Genomic DNA, 12,423 nt, shown 5'->3' with positions numbered 1-12,423 from the left:
GAGGAATATTTGCTATCACCCACTATAGTTATGGCAGATAAAATTCCAGGACTGCTTCCCCTTCCCTCACTGTGTAAACCTATGTGACTCCTCTTCTCAGTTTCTCTCACTGAGGAGTTTTGGCATCAATCCAGCATCAATGACATTTGTGTTATGTTTTGCAGCTGGGAGCCTGCTCTTATCTATGGCTTAGCTACCTTTATACAACCTCATGGGATTTATCTTCTAATGGTAAGAGGCCTTATATTTCTTTTTCTTCAATAAAAAGGTTTGTTTTAAAATATTTCTTCCTTTTTTAATGTACTCAATCTCTGAAGAAGTTTGAAAATGGGTTCTATATGATATAATGATAAGGACATTGGTTGTTATGAGAAATATAAATTAAAAAATTCACATTGAAATCTGGGAAGCAAAACATCATGGTTTCATGTGGGTTTGAGTATGGTCTTGTATACTGTTTTTTCTTCATTCTTTCAACTCATTAGAACATACAAATGTTTCCCAGTATATTGAGCAGTAGGATTTGTCACATTTTAAACAAGTTCATGAGTATATATGAGTAATAAACCTTTCATTTTAGGACATCAGTGACTGATAATTCACTGATAACCACGGTCTGGTTTTTTTTTTTTTTAATTTTCATTTTTTTTAAAGTGCCTGACTGGAATGAATAATATGTGTTTATCTTAGGCATATGTTGTTTTCAGCCAAATTCATTGCTAACTGATATGGTAAGTTTCACTAATTTTAAATCCTATTTTTATATCATTTATAGTAAGTATTCTTGATTTTGGTTAACAAGTAAAACTGTCAGCAAACAAATGTGGATTGTGCAGCAATATACATAGAGGATAGATACTATGGAGAGTGATGACTCATGATCATTCAATGGATTATTTGCTTTGCTACTTTGGTGATAATTCTGTTGGTGAATATTGAAGAAATGAATCATTTTCTTTGGCTTTCACTGCACAGCTCCTTTCTAATCAACTTGTTTTTGTTTTTACCTTGCATCAGGAGAACAGAATCTCCTGAGGTGAAATTCTATAATGAGCCAAATCTTCCTCCCCAGTGCAATGGTTTGCAAACTTAGTGTATATTAGAATCATCTGGAGGCTTGTTAAAATACAGATGGCTGGGACTCATCCCCGGAGTTTTTGATTCAGTAGGTCAGGAATGGGGCTGCATTGTTTGCATATTAAATGAATTTCCAGGTGATGATGTTTTGGCCTGGGAACGACATTTTGAGAACGGTCCTTTGGTCAGGCATCTCTGTATCCCAGGGGAGACTGGAAAATGTTTTACTGTTTGTTGAGCCAGGCTCCAACCAGCTCCAGGTCACCAAAATTCTTTCTATTTTGCTACAAAGCTTGGCCACTTAACTTAGGTTTCTGTCTTTTAGACCTTTGCACTGCCAACTGTGTTATGAAAGGTCTTTTTTTCTATGTGGTGTGGTTGGTTAAAAAAAAAATAGTAGTTCTCTTTCCTTTATTATGCTTGAACATAGCACCCAGGTCCTTTTCTCTCTCTCTTTTTTTTAAATAAATTTATTTTTTATTGGTGTTCAATTTGCCAACATAAAGAATAACACCCAGTGCTCATCCCATCAAGTGTCCCCCTCAGTGCCCGTCTCCCAGTCACCCCCACCCCCTGCCCACTTCCCTTTCTACCACCCCTAGTTCATTTCCCAGAGTTAGGAGTCTCTCATGTTCTGTCTCCCTTTCTGATATTTTTTTTTAAAGATTTATTTATTTATGATAGTCACACACACAGAGAGAGAGAGGCAGAGACATAGGCAGAGGGAGAAGTAGGCTCCATGCACCAGGAGCCCGATGTGGGATTCGATACCCGGTCTCCCGGATCGCACCCTGGGCCAAACCACTGCGCCACCCAGGGATCCCCCTTTCTGATATTTTTATGAGTTTTCAAGTAATCATTTTGGAAAAAAAAAAGAGTTTAATGAGATAAGTGCACTAGAGTAACTTCCAAAGTTTACAAATTCTTGCAGGTATCTCTTTTTTTTTTTAATAAATTTATTTTTTATTGGTGTTCAATTTACCAACATACAGAATAACACCCAGTGCTCATCCCGTCAAGTGCCCCCCTCAGTGCCCGTCACCCATTCACCCCCACCCCCCGCCCTCCTCCCCTTCCACCACCCCTAGTTTGTTTCCCCGAGTTAGGACTCTTTTTCTTCTCCCTTCCCTTATATTCCCTTTTACTGTTATTTATATTCTCTTGCAGGTATCTCTAGTCCATAGTTCCAAACTCTCTTTAAAGTGGTAGCTGGAAGCCTCAGTGGGGTTCTTTCTTGAGTTTTATTCCCAAGGATGGAGTTTGGCAAAGGTCAGATACCCTTCTGATCTAGTCATATGGTGTCTTTCTTTTATGAGACCTCATCAAGGAAAAGCAATAATACCTCTTTGATTTTTTTTAAAAGGATTTTATTCATTTATTCATGAGAGACACACACACACACAGAGGCAGAGACACAGGCAGAGGGAGGAGCAGGCTCCATGCAGGGAGCCCGATATGGGACTCGATCCCGGGACCCCGGGGTCATGCCCTGGGCTGAAGGTGGGAGCCAAACCGCTGAGGCACCCAGGGATCCCTACCTCTTTGATTTCAGTGAAAAATGTAAATATCTATCTCTGAGGACACCTGTGTTTCTGCCTTACTTGAAAATTATTATCCATATGGTATTATGTCTCTGAAGGGTCATCAGCAATTTTGTTCTTTGAAATAATGTAATGAGTGGTAAATATAACTGTAGAGCCAAACAAATTTGAATGGAGTCTTGGTTTTGTATTTTATTAGCTATGTGACCTCGCATATATCAAGTAAACTGGTGGAGTCTTTGTTTCCTCACTTGTAAATTGGGAATGACAGTAGTTACCTCATAGAGGTATTTATTTGAGACAACAATAAGGCACTTAGTATAAAACCTAGTTTTTCAATTTGTTGGTAGTAATAATGTTATTAATAAAAATACTAGGTCCTAAAATGTTAGGACTACTAAATCACTGTTTTATAAATAGACACCTTGTAAAATTACAGAATCTCAGATTTGGATGAGATCTCAGATGAACCTACTATCATTGCTTCAGCTATTATTTATTGAGTACTTACTATTTGCTGGCCACTGTGCACTCTCTGATCTATAGCACTATTGATCCTCTGAATAAACACCTATGGGGAAGTCTACTCACAGTCGGCCCTAATCAAGTGACCAAAGTACAGATACAGAAAAATGTTATGTGATTATGGAGGCAGAAATTAGAGTGATCGGGATCCCTGGGTGGCTCAGCAGTATAGTGCCTGCCTTTGGCCCAGGGCGTGGTCCTGGAGTCCCAGGGTTGAGTCGCACATCAGGCTCCCTAGGTGGAGCCTGCCTCTCTCTCTACCTATGTCTCTGCCTCTCTCTCTCTCTGTGTCTCTCATGATTAAATAAAATCTTAAAAAAAACAAAACAAAACAAAACAAATTGGAGTGATTTGGGGAAGAGGCAAGGGAGGATCCTTCCCTAGAACTTTCAGAGGGAGCATGGTCGTGCTGACACCTTAATTTCTTTTAGCCCCCAGAAATGTGAGACAATAAATTTCTGTTGTTTTAAGCCATCCAAGTTTATGGTAATTTGTCATGGAAATCCTAGGGAACTAGTACACTTGGCATTGGAGGTGCTGTGTTTGCCTTTAGATAATTCAGGAGGAAATGTTTTGCAGCTATTTTTTGTAGAAAGATTGATATGGAATAGTGGCACCCACTTTCTTCCTTGTGCTCCTGGGATCAAAGTCCACCACTCTTCTTTTCAGGGAAGGCAGAAACTGGAGCAGAGAAAAATGAGCATTAAAATCAGGCTGAAACTGGTAGCATCAAAGTTCATAAGGCATAGGAAAGGACAATGTTATGAGACTTCTCATATTTGAGGATAGGTGGCAAATCTTCAGGAGGGGATTTGAGACTGGACCAGAGTGGGATCCTAAGATGAGGCTGAGGGTTGGTGAAAAAGTATATGATTGAGAGTTAGAAAGCAAGATAATTTCCAAGTGGGGCACCTCCCAGAAAGCATTTCTTTACTCCCTTCTCTTAATGTTATAAGTATACCTGTTATTGCCAAATAGAGTATGTCTATTTAGTAAATTTTAAATGCGTTTTAGAAAATATTCTCCTCAATCAACTGGTCAAACTGTCTATGGAGTTCTATGTTAATTAATGTGAAAGGTATCCTTTCCTTAAAAACACATGACTTCCATTTGGTCAGATAAATTTCATAATAAATATAAAAAAATACATGAAATCAACATGAAAGTCAATGTTGTCAGGTTATGTGTAGTCATTCTACGCTGTATAATCCATACAATCTGTATAACTGCATTGTGGCCTTACTTGGCACATTTAGATTGCAAGAATATACAGAAAAGAATGTGTCAATCAAAAGAGTTTGGTCAGCTTATTCCACAAACAGAAGCCCCTGGAAAAAATGTTAACATCGTTCATCCAGTCATTGTTCTGAGGAGTCAGATTTGTGGATTTGTCTGTTCCTACTGTGCAATGGTCATATCATGTTAAGTTACTGTGGCATTGTTTAGCACTTGATTCATACTATAATTTTTTTTTTTTTAAGCAATTGCATGCTCACCTGCTAATTGTAATTTGGCCTCTATGACTTGGGCTAACCAGGCTGACTGAGTAGTTGGTACCCTGTGATTGTTCCTCTCATTGAATGCCTTAAGTTTGCCCTCTGGTACTAGTGTTGTTGCTCTCTTGTTGAAGGGTGGAACCACTCTCTGTCTTCTAACCTATTGGATTTTGTGGTCTGTGGTAGCGTTTACTTCTATGCTGGACGTTCGACGGGTACTGCCCTCACTCTCTTGTTTCCTATCAAAGTGGGACCCTACAGTCTTAAGTAATGTAATCATGTGCATCCCATTACCTTTATCACATTCTACTGGTTAGAAGCAAGTCACAGGTCCCATCCACAGTCGAGAGATTATGTGAAGGTGTGAATACCGAGAAACAGGGGTCACAGGGCTTTTTAAGAATCTTTGTACCGAAACTAAGTATATATCTGCTCAGGCATGGTTTGCATTTCCCAGCCTTCCCTGAAGCTAGGGATAGCTCTATGTTCTGGTCAATGGGAGGACAGCAGAAATAATGAGGGTGGAGATTCTGGAATCTTCTTTAATAAAGAAGTTTTTTGTCACCGTCTGCTCTGTCTCCCCCTTCCTGCAAATGACAATGTAAATATGGTGCTAGAGAGTGTTGTTGACTTTGCAGATGAAGATAAATAATGTTAGGAGGTTTCTGGAAGTGGTACGGCATGAAAAGACTGCATCCCTGGATAAACTTAAGCAGGGCCCCTTTACTGGCCTTGAAATGCTCACTTCTGGACTGTTAAATGAGAGTGAATAATCTTCTTTGCTTCCTTAGTTATATTTTGGAGATTCTTTGTTACAGCAATTTGGCTTATACCTACCTCGTTCATTCTATACATAGACTATCTTAATATTATGAGCCACATGGCACTCTCTGAATAATGGGAACCACTCATGGATCAACCTGAACCTGGAGGATAGGGTGTGCAGTCAAAGAGCAACATACATTGACTACAAGAGATTTCTTATACTTTTATATAAAAGAAAGACATCACCTTTGTATAAGAGAAAGACATTACTTTAAAAAATACTTGTAGAAACAAAACCTAGTTTCTAATATTGTTAATCCTTTTGGCATTGATAAGAATTAAAGTAAATAATTTCTTTAATAGTTACTGTTCTAATGATTTATTACTACATAATGAATTGTTTTAAAACTTAGTGGTCTAAAACAACAGGATTTATTTTATATTTTTTTCTTATGATTCTGGGGTTAATTGGATTTGGCTAGGTAGTTTGTACTTAGGATCAATATTCATTGATACAGTCTCTTAGTGGCTGGGGCTGGATTATTCACAGGATCACTTGCTCCCTTGTCTGTAAGCTGATACTGCCTCTTAGCTGTGACCTCAGCTGGGGCTGTTGGCTAGAACACCTTCAAGTGGTTCTCAGTGAAGTCTTCCTTCTTCCTCAGGACATGGTGACTGATTCCAAGAGGAAACATCCTAAGGGGCTCTGATACAAACTGTGTTACCTCTTATAGCTTATCTTTTGAAGTCACATCATTTCTGCCACAGCCATAGGCCTGTGCAGATTCAAGGAAGATCGGGAGGAATGATCTCTCAGGGTCACAGTGTAAGAAGAGCGTCTGGTATGGGAGGTTTTGTGGTCATGTTAGAAAGTACTATGAGTCACAGTCTACCCTTTTGCCATAACAATTTATCTCTCTCCCATATGCACAATACACTTATCCCTTCCTCTTCCATTGCGTCTCATTCCATTATGGCATTTGCTCAAAGTCCAGGATCTTGTCATCAAAATCAGGCCCATGGGCAGATAAGGCTTTTATCCCATGGTTGTTGGGATATACCTTCTTGTATCCCATTTCCCTCAGTTTGAACTCCTATGAACTAAAGAGACCTATCTTCTTCCCACACCCCAACATACAACTGTGAGATAGTTTCTCAAGGGTAAAACAAGAGATGTAAAGCAGTCACTGATTCTTAGCATGTTTCCAAGAGCTTGGATTAGGGCTCAGTCCACTTGCCTGGTAGGTATTTGTCATGACTATTGGTCCTACCTTTTGGGCCTTTGGTTCTGCCCTCAAAGTCATCCTTTTATTTTTCCTAATAAGAAATCCTGAGTTTGTAATGGAATAGCTTTCTCAGCCTGCTTCTTGCTTGCAAAAAGTACAGGTTCAAAGTCCTTTTTATTTAATATTTAGTGTTTGTTCTTTCTAGGCCAGCTTCGCTATGGTTCCACCAGAATAATTCTCTTAAGAACATTATTTGTTTTGTGCATTTAAATGTATCACTTTATAATACTATTTCTTCAAGCTAAGCCCTCTCTACCTTGGGCTCAGTATGACACTGCTATGGGACGATATCCTTTAAGATTCTTAAAGGCCCAATATTTGCAGAGAAGATGTACAGAGAACACTCCCACAATTCTTGAAAAGCGTTTGGTCTGATTGGAAGGTTCTGCGAGGTATCACCTAAGATCTTTCTAAAATCTTAAGAAAGAATTTACTATCATGTCCTTAGTTTCATTTTTGGACCCTGTTTTCCTGATAGTATAGTAGATTTGATCTCTTCCCAGAAAGTAGTTTTTATTTTAGAATCATTTGCTGTCTAGGGAGGCTGAGAATATGAAATAGTTTTATTTTGAAGCCCAGCAAATCTTGGCTCCTCTGTTAACAGTTCATTCATTAGCTTATCTCCAGTTTTTTCATTTTATCATGGGCAGTGAGACGCAGACAGGTGGCAATTTCAGTAGTCTGCTTGGAAAGCTCCATTAGCTAGATCTTGGAGTTCATTAGGTACATTTCCTATTTTCCACATGACCACAGGCAACAGTCCTGCCATACTTTGCCCCTCTACAAAATAAGGGTGCCTTTTCCTAACTGCTTCCAATGATATTTCCCGTACTTTGCCTGAGCCTTCTATGACAGCCCCCTTGAAGCCCTCTAGGCTTCCATAATGCTTTCATGGAAGCTCTTTTGGTTTCCACTAAGTCTCCTTAATGTCATCCTACTTTCTGCTCACAGCCTGGCCCTATAGGTAATGCTACATGTCCTAGGATTTTGTTATTGTCATGCCCCACTTCTGGGTATCAGAATCTCTCCTCAGTATTTACTGTTCTGAAACAGACCACTCAAAGGCATAATGGCTTAAAACAACAACAGTCCATTCATTATTACCTCTAGTGGTTCTGAGGTGGACTAGGCTCAACTAACCAGCTCTCACTAGAGATCTGTCTTTTGGTGGCAGTCAGATGGTAGCTAGAGCTGAGACCACAGCTCAGGCTGTTTTTGTGATCATGTTGGAAAATACAGTCTGACACCATAGCTTTTTTTATTTTCAGAATATAAAATTTTAAAACTTATACAGAAAACCTCACTAGTTAATTACAGCAAAAAATTACTTATAGTGTGTAAATTATAGTACTGATGGAATGTCAGGAAAACCAGACACAGAAATTATGAACCAAGAACCAGTAGAAGGTCATGTCAATGTTGCACTGGATAAAGGATGGAAGAGGAGTAGACATAGTCATTGGAGCATCAGAATCTACTTTGACTCTCACCTTGAAATAAGGAGAATGTGGGAATATGGAATAGGGGAATATTTGGAGAATGTGCCTACAATGAGGAGAGTGTGGTGTGTATTAGTGACTTCATGATTTCCTCCATTTACACTTTGATTTTGCTGATCCTTTCATTGTAGTAGCCACTCAACTATCTCCTACTGTTAAAACCTATTCATCCTTCAACAGTTGCCTCAAATGCCAATATTCCATATGCTTTGCTGGGTTTGCCAATTAGAATTGATCTCTCCCTCTTCTAACTCATAGTGCACTTTCTCCGTCTCTTACGATACTTTCTGCACAATGTTTAGCATTAAAGTATGAGTTAACCTGTCTTGTCAGCCTAACAAGGCATAACTCCTTGAAAGCAATGGCTTGGCTTAGATTTCTATATATCCCCAGAATATCTCAAAGCAAAAGGTGCTCAGACATATTTGTTGAATCATTAAGGTGGGTACCAAATATGTTCTGCATGAATATTTCCTTTTCATTGTTTTAAAAACCCATAAGGTACACCTGATTGAACATCTGCCTTTGGTTCAGGGCATGATCCCGGGACCTGGGATTGAGTCCCACATCGAGCTCCCTACATGGAGCCTGCTTTTTCCTTTGCCTATGTCTCTGTATCTCTCTCTGTGTCTCTCATGAATAAATAAAATCTTAAAAAAACCCTAAAAATAATTCTCTTCTTTTAAGATATCATTAATTAAAAGCTTTCAGAAGATCAGACATATGCAAAAGTTTTATTTTACTAAGAAAATAATTTAGTTTGAGATTAATGATTGATATTACCTCAGAATATTGAATAAAATAGAGCAGCAAAGTTCCTTCAAATAATTAGTTTCCTGATCTATATAATTTTAACCAATGACTTAAGGTGATTTTTGTTTTATTATTATGTAAATACTTTCAGTGGATTACAAATAGCTTTGCTGTTAGATCAGAAAAATGTTTTCCTTTATTTAACTATGGATGGACTTATAATTTTTAGATTGATTAAATTACTATGGTTGAGAACCTCTATTTTTACTTTTGTGCAGATATTTTAGTGTTCTGCCAAGACAGAATAGTGAACATGTGCAAAATCAGGTTTCAACCAAATAGGAGTGTGTGTACAATGAAAACTTACAAATTTGAAGAAAAATTATTTAGGAATGTGGTAGCCAGCTTTAATGATGGCCCTCAAAGATTTTTACCTTTGATATTCATGCCCTTATGTACTCCCCTTTTATATTGTGCCCGGTGTGGTAGTATGACCAATAGACTATGGTGGAAGTGCTGGCGTATGACTCTCAAGACTAGATTATGAAGGGCAGTGCCTCTTCTACCTTGTTCTCTTAGATCACCTTCTCTGGTGACAGCTGAATTTGTCATGCCATAAGGACACTTAAGGAGCTTTCTAGAGAATTCCAGATTAAAAGGAATGGTAACCTCTTGCCACAAGAGTCAGTGACAACTTGCCAATCACCAAAGCGAGCTATCTTGGAAGTGGCTCCTTCAGCCAGTCAAAACTTAAGACAAATGCAGCTCTGGCACCTAAAGTGTAACCTCACAAGAAATTCTGAGCCGTAACTGCTTAGCTAAGCCACTCTTAACTTCCTGACCCAAAGAAAGCTCAAGACAATAAACTATTATTGTTATTTTAAGTCATTAAATTTTGGGCTGTTGCCCAGCAATAGATAACTAATAAGAAGAGGTGTTTGTTAAACTTACAGTATGCAAACATAAGGCAAGTAACTGTGATGAGAATGAGGACACATAAAGATTTCTTTAATTAAATAGCCACAAAGCTTGCAGTGCAGATATTTTTTCAGTAAGAAGTATAGTTGTCAAGAACTAAGTAGAAAATGTGTCGGACATAGATTTGGCAAGGAAATTATTGTTTTTTACTGTATGATGATTTGAAGATGGGTACCATACTGTACATATGTTCAGCTGTGACAGTTAAAGTTATTTCTCCATTAGAGACTTTTGCAACAGGTTCTATCAATATACATTAAGTATATAGCCCTATCAACAAAAAACATATGTCCAATCACAGATAAAAGGATTTCAGTAAAAATATCATCTTATTATTTTCGAAAATTCAGCATCATAGCAAATGATGCATGAGTTTTGTGACATTGCTGGATGCCTCTCCATATGGGGAGCTGAGCCTGCACACACGCGGTAATGCATGCATCACCACATATTCACTAATGAAGCAAGGTAAAGAAATAGAAAAGCTTTTCATTCCCTCAACATGCAGCTGGTGTGTGATACCAGATGTAAAGTCATTGATGTTCTTGCCAAGTTCTCAGGATCAGGCCATGATTTATTTAAACTCAGGCAATCAAGAATATGTTGATTTAAAAAAATAGTCAAATTCAAGGAGAATAATTAGGAGGCAAATAGGAATATATTTTTAAAAATAAACTATTGACTGTATATTAAATATGAAATTCTTATTTATATCTTTTATTCCTTCTTTGTAGGTTCCTGTGGTTTTTCTCTGAAGAAAGAGTTAATGACTCTATTTTCTAATCCCTCAACTCCTATAGAATTACTTTATAGAGAGGCACATAAATTCACTAGAGCTGTAATGGAAAAAAAAATCTATGTTACTTTGAAATCTTTTTTGTTTAAAAGATTTTATTTATTTGAGAGTGAGCGAATGAGAGAGAGAGAGAGAGTGAGAGAGAGAGAACATGAGCGGGGTGAGAGGTAGAGAGAGGCAGAAGCAGACCCCCTGCTGAGCAGGGAGCCTCATGTGGGACTGGATTCCAGGACCCTGAGATCACGACCTGAGCAGAAGGTAGATGCCTAACTGACTGAGTCACCTAGGTGCCAAAAAAATCTATGTTACTTTGAAACAAATATTACAGATGCCTATCCAAAATGGACAGATGTCATGACTTCTTTTAATAGTATCAAGCATTTCCTATGACACTTGATAATATATGATACTAAAATTGACCATAACAGAGACCAAGCTGCAAGGTTTCTTCCAGAGGGGTTGTTGTCACCATCTACAGTATCAGGACATGAAACATTACAAGGGTTGGAGATTTTTTTTTTCCTCTCAGAGGAAACTTTATTTGGCAATAGGAACTACGGTGAACATTCTGAGTGACTGTCACCACCATCAAGGGCAGTTGTGACCTAGAACTAATGCAAAAGGGAACTAATTTTTATCAAGCTTCTGCCATGTGCCAGGCACTGTGGTATCTTACTTGATTCTCAAAACAACTTTGTAGTTCAGTAGCAAAATTTCCCTTTTTTCTCACCATACAATCACTAGTGGACATTAAAAAAAGTTGTGGTAAAATATACATAACATAAAAGTTACCATTCTGACTGGTTTTGAAGGGTACCATTTAGTAGCATTCACTAGAGTCACATTGTTGTGCAACCATCACCACTGTCCATCTCCAGGACTCCAGCAACAAGCATTTGTAATCATGTAGCACTTCTCATACATCGAGGAGCTTTTTTGTCACATAAAGAAAATTCACCCAGAAAAAGAGCAACGGTAAAAATCATATTAATATATTTTATGTTTATTTAACCTTATGGCAACTTAGTAGACATTTTGGGACCCACTGGACATAAGACCCCATACTAGGCAGTTTAGAGGATGTGTATGCACTCATGAGATGAGAGGCCCATTGTCCATTGTAGATAGGAATTCTGCAGTCTGGTCTTGATTCCTTTAGGAAACTCATTCATTTAACAAGTCTGGAATATTTTCTCCATGTCAGGAGTTCTACCAAATATTTGGTATATACTGGAGTGTAGTTGCAGCCCTCTTGAAACTACATTCAAATCATTATCGGCTTTTATTGAATGTTTACTTATACAATGGTTTACTTATACCTATACTCCAAATAGGTGTAATCTTATTGGATTCTTACACTAACCCTAAAAAGTAGGTACATTTACCACTTTCATTTTATGCATGAGGACTCTTTTGTTTATTAAACAAAAGATAATTAATTTAAATATTTGTTTATTCATGAGAGACACACTGAGAAGCAGAGACATAAGTAGAGGGAGAGGCAGGCTCCCTGTGAGGAGCCCAATGCAGGACTTGATCCCAGGACCCCAGGATCATGCCGTGAGTCAAAGGCAGACACTCAACCGCTGAGCCACCCAGGTGCCCCGTATGCATGAGAGGAATCTTAAGTCTACAGGTGTTGAATGAGGCCTAGGGTAACACAGTGGTAGGACTGGAGTTGAGGCCTAGGTCATTTTATTCTGGAAG

At 38.3% G+C, this 12,423-nt stretch overlaps 1 long non-coding RNA gene across 22 annotated transcripts in view; it reads left to right on the top strand.

The window, feature by feature from the left end:
- Window positions 1–12,423, top strand: part of LOC140613213 (uncharacterized) — a 541,366-nt gene that overhangs the window by 54,218 nt on the left and 474,725 nt on the right. For all 22 annotated transcript variants that reach the window (XR_012014428.1, XR_012014406.1, XR_012014395.1 and 19 more), the window contains one exon: window positions 165–231. This is a non-coding gene — a long non-coding RNA (uncharacterized lncRNA). The remainder of the gene's footprint in view (window positions 1–164; window positions 232–12,423) is intronic.

Source organism: Canis lupus, chromosome 2, assembly GCF_048164855.1.
Source record: "Canis lupus baileyi chromosome 2, mCanLup2.hap1, whole genome shotgun sequence".
Lineage (NCBI taxonomy): Eukaryota > Metazoa > Chordata > Mammalia > Carnivora > Canidae > Canis > Canis lupus.
Note: the sequence above shows the minus strand (reverse complement) of the source record. Positions and strands in the feature narration are given on the sequence as shown.